The sequence below is a fragment of the Maylandia zebra genome, linkage group LG14 (assembly GCF_041146795.1).
Source record: "Maylandia zebra isolate NMK-2024a linkage group LG14, Mzebra_GT3a, whole genome shotgun sequence".
NCBI classification, from domain to species: domain Eukaryota; kingdom Metazoa; phylum Chordata; class Actinopteri; order Cichliformes; family Cichlidae; genus Maylandia; species Maylandia zebra.
In genome coordinates, this window is record NC_135180.1 from 36,803,846 (window position 1) to 36,818,521 (window position 14,676).

General features: G+C 42.5%; 1 protein-coding gene across 4 annotated transcripts in view; it reads right to left on the reverse strand.

Moving 5' to 3' along the window:
* slc8a2b (solute carrier family 8 member 2b) overlaps window positions 1–14,474 on the reverse strand; it is a 208,436-nt gene extending 193,962 nt beyond the window's left edge. For 3 of the 4 annotated variants that reach the window (XM_076873475.1, XM_076873473.1, XM_076873474.1), the window contains exon 1: window positions 14,245–14,474. The gene's annotated coding sequence lies outside the window, so the exon portion shown is untranslated. The remainder of the gene's footprint in view (window positions 1–14,244) is intronic. The other variant, XM_004574105.3, reaches the window with a different exon arrangement.
* Between the last annotated feature and the right edge of the window lie 202 nt (window positions 14,475–14,676).

Genomic DNA, 14,676 nt, shown 5'->3' on the forward strand with positions numbered 1-14,676 from the left:
AAGATGAACGTGGGTGAGAATGCAAGATTAAAAGACAACGATGAGGAGAAAAATTTGGCAAATGGGACAAAAGTGAAACTTCACGAGAGCCAACAGAGAATGAAAAAAAAAAAAAAGATAAATGCATAAGGTGTCATTGAAGGAGATGAGAGGGAAAGAAATGGATGACATAAAGAAGATTTAGCAACCTTTTAAACCCTCAAAGACCCTTAAAAAAAGGTAAATGCAAGACCTTTGAGCAGGAACGACTGTTTAGACGAAGCAGATGCTGTCAGTGCCACTGCACGATTTCTTTGTTATTTACATGTTGTTTGAAGTGCAATAAAACTGGGCCTAAAGAGCTTGATTTGAACACAGAGATCGGTACCACTTTACAATAAGGCTCCCCTTATAGATGCTAATAAATAGTTTATAGCTATATTATTAATTAATTTGTAAATGCTTTATAAACCATTATTAATGGTTTATTATGCATTAGTTAAGGGTGAGAAAGAGGAAAAAAACTGACCGGTTTCTTGCCAAATAGTGAGCCAAATGTGTTCACCTATATATTTCATCTAGAGTTGCTATATTAAACATTTCAGACTAAGTTACTATCCTGTAAGCACAATCAGCATTTGTAAACATATTTTTTATCATATAAAATTGTACTTCAGAAATGCATTATAAATATCCACAACTATCAATCGGAGCTTTGTTGTAAAGTGTAAAGCGTAAAACCATTTATTAATGAATAATAAATATTTATAAATGCCAAATGGGAGCCTTATTGTAAAGTGTAAAGCATGACACAATTTATTTATGACTAATAAACATTTATAAATGCCAAATGGGAGCCTTATTGTAAAGTGTAAAGCATAACACCATTTATTAATGACTACTAAACATAAATGACAAAAGAGAGTTTTGTTGTAAAGTTTAAAACATGTCAACATTTATTAATCACTAATAAACATTTATAATTGCCAAAAGTGAGTCTTAAATGTATAATGTCACCATTTATAACACTTAGACCTAAATTACAATCAGTGCTTGAAATAACATTTAACTACTGTCAAAAATGGCAATGTGGGGGCTCAACCCGGGGTAGCGGTCACGTCCGGTTGAGGGCTCTGTTGGCTCTCAGGTGACTGTTTCCTCGCGGCTGCGTGCAGCGGGGCTAGGGGAGGGTCTGTGCTGACGGACGCGGGTTACTGACCTGGCAACCTGGCTGCCCCTGGGTGGGTCCGGGATGGGCGTGAGGTTCTGGGGGCGCTCCGTCTCTGGGCTGGGGCCCGGGCCGGGCCTCGGGGGCTCGGGTCCTGGTTGGTGTGTTGCCGGGGTTGTGGGCGGGTGGGTGCATGGGGGCCCGGCCCTGGAGCAGGGTGCCGCCGGTGCATCGAGCCGCCTGGGGGGCTCTTCAACTGGTGGGGGGGATGGTCACATCTTGCAGGAGCTTTCTTCTCTCAGGAACTCTCTGCAGGAGGGGGAGATACAGGAGAGGTGGAGGAAGATCTCAGCCTGGGCGTTTACCGTCTTATGTAGTCTGGAAGATGTGTGGTTGGTGGGGTGGGTGCAGTTTTCTCTGTGGTGGGGTTGGGTGGACTGTCCAGGGCTCTGTGGAGCCGGAGGGCGCTACTGCACTGGGCCCCGGTCTGATGGGCCTGGGCCCCCCTTCCCTGGCGGGTCGCGGAGGGTGGGAGTGCCTACTGGGGTCAGCGGGGGAGCTGGCCCCAGGGAGGGGTTACCTGCCCCTCCCTTCCTTCCCTCCCCATCTCCAGCTGCCTCCCTCTTCCCGCTCCTCCACAACCACCCACACATGCAGGGCCTTGGAGTGGGGGTATGTCACCAGGGTGCAGAGGAGGCTACCCCCCCCCCCCTGTCCCCTTCTGGCTGCCTCTGCCTCAATTTTATCCCACAACTTAGACATTCACATTATTCACACTCTCATTACACATACATATAGGATCTTGGGGGTGGGCACAATCACGGAGTCCAAATCACCATCAGGGTGTATACCTCACCCCTGACGTCGTTGCCCACCTCTCAATTTTAAATACACTTAGTCATTGAGGGTTAGCAGGAGGAACTATGCGCTTACCTGCTGCTCCTTGGCAGGTAGCTCCATGCCCTCCTGGGTTTTAATTGCACCTTAGAACACATATGCATCAACACTACAATGAGCGGGTGGAGGGAGGTTTGGAGTCTTCTCCCACCCCCATTCTCTGCGGCCTGCTGGAGCGGGAGGGCTAGTAGGAGGAGTTGGCCGTCCGACTGCGGTCTGGGGTGTGGGGCCTCCCTGCTGCTGCGGAGTCGGGGTGGTCTGCCTCTCCCCACCGCAGGGAAAAGGGTAACACCACCTGGGTCTGGGTGCAATTCCCCCCTCCAGGGGCAAGGGTACCTAGACCCGGTTTGTAGAGTACGCTTGGGGAGTGTGATTGTGTGTACAGCGTCTCTTTATGTCTGTCTCCACGTTGGTTGAGTGTGGAGTGAGTGCATATGAGAGCATGAGGGTGGGAATGGATGTTTGTGTCTGTGTGTGCCTGTATGTCTGTGTCTATATGTCAGGTTGGGTATCAGACGCCACCTCTCTGGGGACACCTCAGGCCCTCCAAGGTTTGGAGGCCTATCTCCACCCACCACCACTTCCCCTGCCGGTGGCGGACTCCCTCAGGTGTCGGTGTGTTGGTGGTTCTTTGTGTCTGGGGGTGGGCGTCCGGGTACACACCGGCTCACTCCTTGGCGGCCGCTTGTCGGGGCCTGGGGCCTGGGGCTCGCTCGGGCCCCTTTGGAGGTGGGGTGCCCCCGGCCTCTCGGCCTAGGGCTCGGTCACTCAGGCGCAGCTGGGGGCCGGCGGAGCTCACGGGCGCGTCACTGCAACTCCCCCTGACTTCTGCTCCGCGGCTGCTGGGCGAGCCCTCATCTGGGACTCTCCTCAGCTCTTACTGGGACAGTGGCGCGGCTGCCCCTCTGTTGGTCTTCCATGGTCTCTTGTGTTCTGGGGGCCTCTGGATGTCTGGAGTTTTGATCTCCTCCATACCCGCTTCACACCCTGGAGGACGGGGCTGTGGCCCCCCCACACTCCCTAGCAGATCATTACATGGAGAAACCTTTGGAATGCAAGCATGCTGATCCACACAGGTATGCACACATGGGTATTCACAGATGCGGACTAAAGCTTTCTTGGCTGCTGCCTCAAAGCACACTGTGCGCTGTCTATCTTGCGTGCTGCACAATATCGTTTATTACTTAGTAAATACTGATATCTATGACTAGCTAGTTTATTGTGATGGTATGGTGCTTTGTTTTCTCTATTATTATGTTGCTCTTTGTTGTTTGCTGTCTCCTCTGTTTGTTTTTGTTTGTTTGTTTGTTTTTTTTTCTCCATACAGGTGACCCAGGAGTTTTTTTTTTTTTTTTTTTTTTTTTTTTTTTTGTCTCTCTTCCCCCCCCTTCTCACCGTCTCTTCTCCCCTTTGGTTTTCTTTCTTTCTCTCCCCCTCTCTCTCTCATTCATTCCCCCGTCCTATTTATTAAAAAAAAAAAAAAAAAAAAAAATGACAAAGGATGAACTGAAGCTCTGCCATCACGTAATGTCGCATACTGCTGTTTCTGATGTCATTTAGAAAAAAAAAAAAAGAAAAAAAAAAATGGCAATGTATTGTAAGAGTAACACATGTAACATTAAATGTGTTTTTTAAAACACCAAACAGTCACCCACTCCAAAAAAAGTTCATGCCAGACTGGTTCAAACTGGAAATATTTTTTGTATGTCCTTAAATAAGCGTCCCAGTGGTCCATCAGGGTGTCGCGAACCAAGCCAAGATGACCACTCAAGAACCATCAGGTGTTCCTCCAGCAACTTCTCAGTGCGATTTCCTCTTAGTCTATGGACATGTCCTTTGATGGTCATCCAAGCCCTTTCGATATGCTGTGTATGACTGCCAGATTGAGGATCTACAAACCACCTGCTGTGATTTACAGTGTAATGTCTGTACCCTATGTTTGTCAAAACATTTTTCTAGGCTCTCCACTCATCACTGATAATGGCACTACCCAACTTAACATGCTGTCTGATCAGAGGAACAAGGTGGCGCCTTGATCGTTTTTCAACAAGTTTTAACACGAGCCTTCGCCTTTTGTCTTTAATTCCCATCATTCCAAATACCCATTTCTTCCTTTTCCATGCATTTCCAAAGCGTCTACGTGCATACTGAAAACAAAAAGAATAAAATTAAACAGAATTAAAATGAAAAAGAATAAAATTAAATATCTACAAAGAAACATTCAAAAAGATGGTTGCTTCTACTAATTTTTTTTTACTTATGGTAAAGGTTTCCATGTTTAGAGGACACAGTCAGATCTGCATTGATTCTAACAAACCTGTCTGAGAGTTTACCAACCTTTCGCTGATGACGGAGACAGCTTTCATCTATAACCACAAATTCTCTGTCACCACCAAGACGGTGTCCATTGTTTATTCTGTATCTTTTAATTGCACGTATACAAACATGTCGAATGTGTCTTGCCATGCTACTTAGTGTTCTGGAGCTGCCAGCCACTTCATCTGAGCACTGTAACAAAAAATAATTTCCTCCAGGGATCAATAAAGTATTCTGATTCTGATTCTGATCATCGATCATATCTACTTGTCTGAGCCTGAGCCCTTGTGAAAATCTGTGATAGAAATTGAGGCAATTATTACTTACTGAGGCCCTAATTTTATTTCACAAGTCTCGTATTGGTGTTCAATTATGAAAGGTGCATTGCTATTAATGTCTACATCTACATATACCTGTAAATGAACTTCATCCAACTGAAAAGAGATGTTTTTGATTTCTCAAAGAGGGAGCCAGTTCTAATTGTTCTGGAAACTCTATGACTTGCTCTTTTGCAACACCTGAGAACATATCAATGAGTTAAGTAAAGAAATGGACCCTTAAACAAGAGCATTAATTGAAAAGATAATCACAAAATTAAGTATGAAGAAAATAATAATGAAAAGAGGTTAATGCTCCCTCTTGCATTGATAACCGAAATATTTTGTTATATTTACTACATGCACTACATTATCATGCATTATACATACCACATATATTGGTCTTTCTTCACCACGGAAATCATTTTCATCTTATGGTGACAAACAGGACATCTAAGCTTCTTTTTTAGCAGGTGTTTCTTCTGCAGCCATTTAATGAGCCTTAGTGCCTTATATTTAGTTTGTTTTCCTTCTATTCTGGCGCGCAATCTCATTCCCAAAGACATTGTGGTGGAAAAAAAATGAGTAATTTATTTTATTATCACCTCGAAACACCGTAAAATACTCTATGGGAGTCTAGTGCAAATCGGTTCAGAGTTAAAGAACTTCACATGCTATATAAAACAAGCCCTATAATCAAAAATAGTCCCACGCAAAAAAGAGGATTGTCTCACCTGTTATAATGTATCTCCGACTTTGTTATGTAGATCTAACCCGCTGGATTCATGCTAAAAAAATATATTCTGCTGCCAAAGGGAGGGAAAACAAATTTAATTTAAACGCAGAGGAGCTTATACAACCATCCAATCACAGTTAACTTTATTAAGGAAAGCCCCTCCTCTCAGAGCGCGACAGGCAGTGGAGCGCTCTGGAAGGTCAAGCCAAAGGGGCACGAACAGACACACTGAAGGCGCTCGTTCAAGTTGCTGCGCCATGGATGGAGCAGAAGATAAAAATTTGTGTGCGTCTGCGACTTACACAGTTAGCACACGTTCGAAGAGATACAAAAAGCAGAGACTGGATGATCTAGATTGCACTAAGCCAACGACGTCAGCAGTTAGACATGAAGGTGAGTATAATGCTAGCTAGCTAGCTACCGAGCCATTTGGCTGCTAGCTACAGTGGCTAACTAACATCACATAACATGTGAATAGCTCTATTACTATTGGTTATTCCAAACGATTGATATCACTTAGTTGTATATTTTTAGTTTTGTTTATGTGCATCATTAAATTTATATTAAACACCCTGGTAAGGCAGTACACATAAGAATTATTTGCCTTGTTTTAGAAATGTCTGAACCACCACATGTGTATATAACATAATTTTTACAAAGTGGCTTTTTATAAATTCAAGTTGTAACCGTTTTTAATCAATATTTTATTTGAGTTTCCCAAGTTTAGATTATAAATTATTTTAGTATTGTAATTTAATAATTGTTTGTTCTTTAGATTCTTCTTCTAATCCTGCCCCTACTGCAACTGCCCTTCTTAACAAGGAGCGAGAGAAACTGACTTTTCTTAAGGAGGAACTGGACCGCGACACCCTGATGGACCACTGGGACGCTTATTTAAGGACATACAAAAAATATTTCCAGTTTGAACCAGTCTGGCATGAACTTTTTTTGGAGTGGGTGACTGTTTGGTGTTTTAAAAAAACACATTTAATGTTACATGTGTTACTCTTACAATACATTGCCATTTTTGACAGTAGTTAAATGTTATTTCAAGCACTGATTGTAATTTAGGTCTAAGTGTTATAAATGGTGACATTATACATTTAAGACTCACTTTTGGCAATTATAAATGTTTATTAGTGATTAATAAATGTTGACATGTTTTAAACTTTATGACAAAGCTATCTTTTGTCATTTATAAATGTTTATTAGTGATTAATAAATGGTGTTATGCTTTACACTTTACAATAAGGCTCCCATTTGGCATTTATAAATGTTTATTAGTCATAAATAAATGGTGTCATGCTTTACACTTTACAATAAGGCTCCCATTTGCCATTTATAAATATTTATTATTCATTAATAAATGGTTTTATGCTTTACACTTTACAACAAAGCTCCGATTGATAGTTGTGGATATTTATAATGCATTTCTGAAGTACAATTTTATATGATAAAAAATATGTTTACAAATGCTGATTGTGCTTACAGGATAGTAACTTAGTCTGAAATGTTTAATATAGCAACTCTAGATGAAATATATAGGTGAACACATTTGGCTCACTATTTGGCAAGAAACCGGTCAGTTTTTTTCCTCTTTCTCACCCTTAACTAATGCATAATAAACCATTAATAATGGTTTATAAAGCATTTACAAATTAATTAATAATATAGCTATAAACTATTTATTAGCATCTATAAGGGGAGCCTTATTGTAAAGTGGTACCCAGAGATCATGCTGCAGCGCTAATAATTTTATTACATCCATACGATAGCCCAACAGTACAGGTGAACACTTTATGATTAAAAAAAAAAATCAGAAGAGAGAAAAAGATTTAAATCATCAAAGCTTAAAAATATTTCATATCATCATAAACTGTTTAATTAAAGCCATCAGGACAAATATACAGCAGAGTGGTGTCGTGGAACTTTAATGCAGGCAAGCTCAGCTCCAAAGTTCCACATCAGCTCTGCAGATAAGGACAGACGACACGTCTACATGCGGCTGGGCCGTCCTTGTGATCCACCATAGAGCCAAAACACACAGCACCATCACAAAGATCATTGTAATCCTCTGAAGGCTCCACATATGGTGATCCATAATTAAATACGGGGTTAAGCCAAAGAAAAGATCCATGGCACATTGCTCTGTATTCAGCTCTCCTCATACATTAACAATATGTCGATTTATGAAACAAATTACACATTTTAATTGAAATGTGTGAAAACACAGGCATTGATGCTAATGGTGGTTAGCATCAGAGAACTTGGAACATTCTGTGTCAAACAGGTTGCGGCTACATCTATGACAGAATGAAACAGCTGCATCCATGCAGCTGACACCATAATCCTCATTCATATTAATGCAACTCGGGCTTTAAAAGCAGATAGGAGGAACAGAGTGGAAGAGTGAGGCTGCATATATAAGTGATAAAGTGGAGGAAAGGGTAAACGAGAGGGTGATGGAATTAATTCAAATCAGATTAAAGACAGACAGACAGAGGAATCGAATATCAGCGAAGACGTGCCAAAGTTACGGTGGTGGTTATGTAACCGAGCAGCACTAAAAGCGAAATTCTCCAAGACACCCAACACGCAGGCTCACAGTGCAGCTCAGCTCAGGCCCGTAATGCATCAGTGATGTAAAAACTGACAAGAATACAACACACAAAGAGTGTGTATGTTCACTGCCTCCACACACACACATTTGATAATAAGAGAGTGCAGAGGAACTGAGGAGCTGCCTCTCAGCAGGCAGTCTCTGCAGCAGCACTCACGTCCCAAGAGACACACACACACACACACACACACACACACACACACACTCTAAAGTGCATCTGCAAAACAACAGTCTTTTCTGTGAGCTGATAAGTTTAGACTTTTGCATTTTTTAAACATTTGAGTTAATTTCACGTTGCACGGCTGCATACAGACAGTATCAGGATATGTTGTTCATCCCAGAGGAAATGCGTATTATGTTGGTGCTATGACACACTGCTAAATTGAGGCACTGCTCAGCAATGAATGAAGAACAAAGATTATACTTGAGCCTCTATGACTGCAGCTGAATCTGCTGTGGCTGCGTGTGCATGTGGTATAGATTGGTTGTTTCTGCTCAGTGGATAAAACAGGGTCTGCTTTTTCCTCCTCTCTTATAATAAGAAAATAAGTTCATTCACTACAAAGTAATATTCAGTCAACACATCCATGCCAAACACCTTCTTGTAATTAACTTTTAACCAATGAAAAGTTAAAGCTTCATTATGGCATTCATAAAAATCATAGACATGAAGAAAAGATCCAAAAATGAGATATTGCCTCATATTTCACAGCATACTGTGAAAGGACAACACAAGCAAACAATGGTTACATTCTGGTCATAAAGGGATGCACAAGATCTACAACAATACTCAATACAATGTGGTGTTTAAATGATGTTTAGTTGGGAATCGAAGTGTGAAAGAAAACATCCCGCACACCATCACACAGTCACCAATCTGAAGGGCTGAAACAGGGCATCCTCAAAGCATGCTGTTAGTCAGATTCTGACCCCACCATCCCTTCATCACATCATCCAAGACTGAAGCCCAGGCACTCTGGTCCCCTCTCTCTCACATCAACAAGGCATTTTCTCCTTGAGAACTGACGCTCACTGGATATTTTCTGTTTTTGGATACTCTTCTGTAAAAGCTGGAGATGATTATGTTTCTTAAATAATCAGACCAACCACACCAACAACCACGCCATGTTCAAAGACACTAATTTCTTTCCCCATTCTGATGCTCAGTTTGAACTGCAGCAGGTCGTCTTGATCATCTCTGACAAAAAATAAAAAAAATACACCAAACTTCAGTCAGTGCCCAATTAGATATTTGTATTAGCAGGTATACCTAATGAACTGGCCAGTGTGCATGTCTGCCATTCTCTACGGGTCAGACTTGATATAAGAAAATTAAAAATGTATTCCAAAGTATGAGGAAGTGCTAATTAAGAGCTTATTTCAGAAGGCGCTCTTATTTTGATAAACAAGTCCTCAAGATTGCATTTGCATGATGGAATTGATGAATCCTTTGGTTTATTAAAACATCAGGAGTTGATGAATTCTCTCAAGCTGCACTTTAATTAACTGCACCACAAATGGACCCCGTCATCTCTGGGAGCCGTAGGAGAGAAATATATTTGAGGAACCAGCAACCAGCATGTTACCAAATCAACCAGAACCTCTTCTGGACTCTTGGGGTTTGAAGGAACAGGCATGAACATATTGTTAATAACCGTTGATGGTATTCATAACTTTCAGGTTTTCTGTCCTACCCCTTTTAATGGTAACTTTAAGCAATCGACTAAAATCATTTGTGTGATTACAAGCTGTGGAAAGAGCGAGCGGGGAAAGCACAAAAACAGCCCTGTACATTTCCCATGAGAGCAATCAGACTGAGGAGGAGGAGGATCCGAGAGTCAGGAGGAAGATGGATAATTAGGCGATAGAAAGATAGCGTCGATATAGGAGATAAATTGTCACGGTCTGGCTGGGGCAGACCGTATGTGTTGCAGAGGAGGACTCAAACGCAGACCAAAACGTGGTGTGGATTAACAAAACAAGCCGTTTATTGAGGTTAGCAACGAGGGTACAAAATAATAGGGCATCGGTGAAAACTAAACAATAACCTAAACTGGGTGAACTAATAACAAAACATGAAAAACCTTAACCATAGTGAACTGACATGGGTACCTGGAGATGAGACATGGATGAGCAGACGACCTCACAATGGCATGCAGAAAACAAAGGGCTTAAATACATACATGAGGTGATCAGGGGAAGTGGAGACACATGGGGGAAACAGCTGACAGACATAAACCTAATGACAGGACCAGGAGAGGAAAGCTAAATACAATAAACAAAGAACACATGACATTGTCAGAATAAAACAGGAAATACTAAAACTAAAACATGACAACACAACTTAACAGACCTAATATGTGATGAATAAATACAAAACCCCAAAACATAGAAAACCCAGGAACAATAACTGCCTAAACTAAAGGCAGATAGGAAATAACACAAACTAAATCACATAACAAAATGAGACAAATACAAACATGAACTCAGAGCGCTGGGTCAGAGACCCAGCCTGTGACATAAATGTTCCTGGACTGGTTGGTTCATGGCTCTGTGTGATTTATTCTGTTTAGTGTGTTGATTACAAATCCCTCGAGGGCAATGTTCCGCTTGGAGGAATAAGCAGATTCTGTTTGCAGCCACCACAGAGGCGGTGGTTTTTTTCCGCTCGCTTTAGGAGTTTTCTGGTGCAGAATCAGGTTTTATCTTTGTAATGTTGATATTTGTGTCCGTTACAAAGGTCATTGTATAAGACTGGGAGATTATTGAGTCATAAAAGAGCATTTTCCACACCCGAGACAGAGAACGAACCAATCAGAGATGCCTGTTGTCTTTAGGTTCATGATGCCCTCGAAAATGAGGTGCTAAGCAGTGATTTCCAGGAAAGAAATTCAAATGAGTCTATAACACTGACATTTGTCAACCCTTGCAGAGATAAGGGAATCATTATGGAAGAATAAAACAAAAACAATCTGACCTGCTAGTGTTTCTGTCGGAGCGTCATAAGATGTCCCAGATGTGCCATTGTTCTTATTTTGTCTGTTAATAGCTATCATTCACAACCTCCGTCATTCCAGACCTCAGCCAGTCTCTTCCATTCTCCACATTTGGCCCATATCAGACTGAACCTCACATTAAGCTCTTGAAATTAAAGCCAAATAATGTTTCAAAAGGAAGATCCTTTCTCTAAATTAAGTGAACAAAAAACCTTTTCAGATACTCAAGTTCAGTTTCTTATAAAATAAGACCAAGACTCGTAGCAAATTCTCACATTAAAGAACAAAGTTCTCGAATGTTGGTATTTGCGTCTGAAAATACAATTAGTTAATCCATGGTGGAATCGATAAATTGATTATTCATTGCAGCTCTGAAGTGTTTAACATCATATTTCTGACTTTTTATAAGTCATCAACCAAACAGCCAGTCAGGTTCTTGTTAGACTTTAAAGTTTTTCAGTTTATTTTCATGCCAACTTTACAAAGTGTTACTCATAAACATTTTAATAAAGCTCTTGTTTGTTTGTTTTATCTTTCCTGTCTGTGCTGTTCATGACTGTGTCCATGGAAACCTTACATTTCTGGTTGTGTGTATAAAACAAAAGCAAAAAACAAATACATCAGTTTATCATGTCAGGTGGGGGCATCAACTGGGAAAGCTTCCCTGATGCGGCTGTCTGCTAAAAACAAATATTTTATTCAACCCTATGTTTCAGATTATCACTTTAACAGGCGAGCTGGAAAGCACAAAGTTGTGTAACAGCCCCGTGCTCAGCAGACAGCAGTATAGGGCTGTGGTTACGCCTCAGCTTTTCCCAAGTGTGATTTGTAAATGAACAAGAGTGAAGTGGGGCGGTGATGAAAGAAGCACAACACCCCCAGGGTAAATAAAGGTTAAAAGATGCAGAAAACAGGGGAACAAAAGTCTCTTTGTGTGTAAGCGCCTCTGGATAAGAGAAACTGCCAAACGCCCGATAGTTGTGAGATGTAATTCAAAGAAAAGATGCAAACGATGAGAGAACGGGAGGAAGCACGCTGGAGAGGAGGAAGGGAAGATGGGAAGAAGTGAAAGTAAAGAACAGAGGGGGGAGATAATGGATGGGAGGGAGAAAGATGAAGACAGAGGGGAAGAAGGGGTGATTAATAATCCATTAGCTATTATAAAAACTAAAACAGCACTTGGATATGTTTTTTTAGAAGCAGCTAAATATGTTGGTGGAGTCACGCAGCGGGCTGTGCAAGCAAATATCCGACTACAGAGGGCAGAAAGGCGAGAAGATCGCAGAAAATCTTCACCCTGGGTTAGGTAAATCATGAAATATGACTTTAATTATAATTAAAAACATCCAATCACGTTTAAATAGCTCATGTATCTGATATGGTCGTATTGCACTTCCATTACGTCCGTTTAGTGTTTCTTATCATGTAGGATCTACAGCACGTTGCTTGCTGCAGCCTTTTTTCCTCCAGGGAAGGCAGAGGGAGGGAGAAGCGGGGAAATTATACAGCCCCACAGACAGAGAGATGGATTTGAGGGAGGGATCAGCTGAAGCCTGGTGCAGGGGAAAAAAGGGAAGCCCCAGGAAAACTGCAGAGACAGAGAGAGAGGAAAAGCCCAGGGAAGCCCCGCTGCAGCTGAACAGGAGGAGGATCCCCGTCTCCACAGCCTGCATGCTGCAGTCGGGCTGCTACAAAGGAGTCCCTCATTAAAACTACAGCCGGGCTTCAAAGTGAATGCAAAACTATCCTACATTCATCATCACTGCTCTCTGTGCCTCCACCTTCCAGAGCAGAAACCACTTGAGCAGAAAACGAAATGGTGATGAAGACACACACAAAGCCCAGTGTGTGGAAACAAACACCAGTTTGTTCCAGTGCGATTGTAACCTGTAATTTTAGAAACAACTCCTGGATGAGATTTTCATTAATTTAAAAATATTTCATACGTATACACATCCAATATTAACACATTGAACTGTATAGGAAAATCTAATTTCTCCTTTTATATTTCCGCATGTTATACATGTTTCCAAAATAAGATTGACGGTTTTAACTCATCTGGGCGCCCGTTACGCAACATCAGTGAACGGCACCTGCATTCCAAGACGCTAAAAAAAAAAAAAGCAGCATTTCAGACCTGATCGTTCAAAACGCTGAAATATTACAGCGTCTGGAGCACAATGGGGAATGCTTTTGATGAATTACTATCAGGCTACAACCACCCCCAACCGCTGCTCGGACAGGGTGGATGGACAGAGAGAGAGCGGAATAAACCGGAACACCGATGCTTCAGTTCTCAAGATAAACTGGACTCGTCGTTCATTAGAGCTCGTAAATTCTGGTTATCTGGTGGAGATGTTCACACATGACAACAAGCTTATCGCGCAACCCTGAAGAGTTTATCTGGAGTCGGGCTGTAGGGATGCAATTCCCCACAGTCTGCTCTGCAGCGTCTTTTATTTTGAAACCTCAACCAGAAGTTGCATTTTTCTTTGAGCTCGTTTGACACCAGTCTCTGCAGCCGAGAGGCGCAATGTCAGAATTACTACACCAGCTTCATGCGGCGTGTGCAATCACACAGCAGCGCCAAACTGCGCACATTCGTGTCGCACATTATTTAATCACGGGAGCGTTTGCTACTCGTTTTCTCTGTAATGAAAGCAGTTTCAGCCAAAATGTCAGTGTCTCATGTGAGTCTTGCGCCCGAGCACAACACGCGCTCCCAGGTTCCCTCCGGGGCCACACTGGGCAGCAGCGCTCGTTAAACTAGGAGACACTTCAGAGGAGCGAGTCAGCATGCTCGTGTTCGTCTCACACACTGAAATCCCTGCGAAGTGCTCAGCATTTCACTCACGTTCCTAAAAACTTAAAGTCAATGCTGAGATGCTTCAGCAGCGAGGAAAGCTTGCAATGATTAATTTATTTTAAATATCTTCACAACGAGAATCAGCTCTCTCAAATCAGGATTATTGACTTATAACAAAAGACGGAGGTTCCTAACCAATTTACAGGCTTTGACGCACTAACAGCACTTCCACGTAGACGTCCTCTGTCACTGCGAGACTAGTTTTTGGCACCGCCAGGCAGCTCCACATGGTCGGAATCGGCAGCCAGTGATGCCCACATGGGGCACATGAGCAAGTGCACACGGCAAACGACCGCAGCAAACACACACTGCGCGCAGACAGAGCACAAGTGTGAAGCATTTCTCTTACCTTCTGGTCTAGTGCTGGTCCGCACTCGAATCTTTACGCATACTATGTGAGGTTTGTGCGAAAGCCTGGGAGAGAAAACTGCGCTCGCTTCTGCGCTCCGTCCCTACTGTCGGCTCTCTGCCTTCCTCTCTCACCCCGGCACACTCAAACTGCACAAACAAGCTGGCACTCCCCCTCCCCGCGGTCCCTCACTCTCACTCACGCACACAGAAGGCGCGCGGCGGGGCGGGGTGCCGAGGTGCGCGTTTTCTCCTCGGGGGCGCGGATAGCTGTGGAGAGAGTGCCTGACAGGAGAGAGGGGGATTAAAAGAGATGAAGGACGCGAAGATGAAAAAACAAACAAAAAATTAGAAACAGAAAAAGAAAAGAAGAAAGAAAGAATTAACAAAAATGATGGAGGAGAAAGGAGGGATTGATTAAGGGAGACACTTG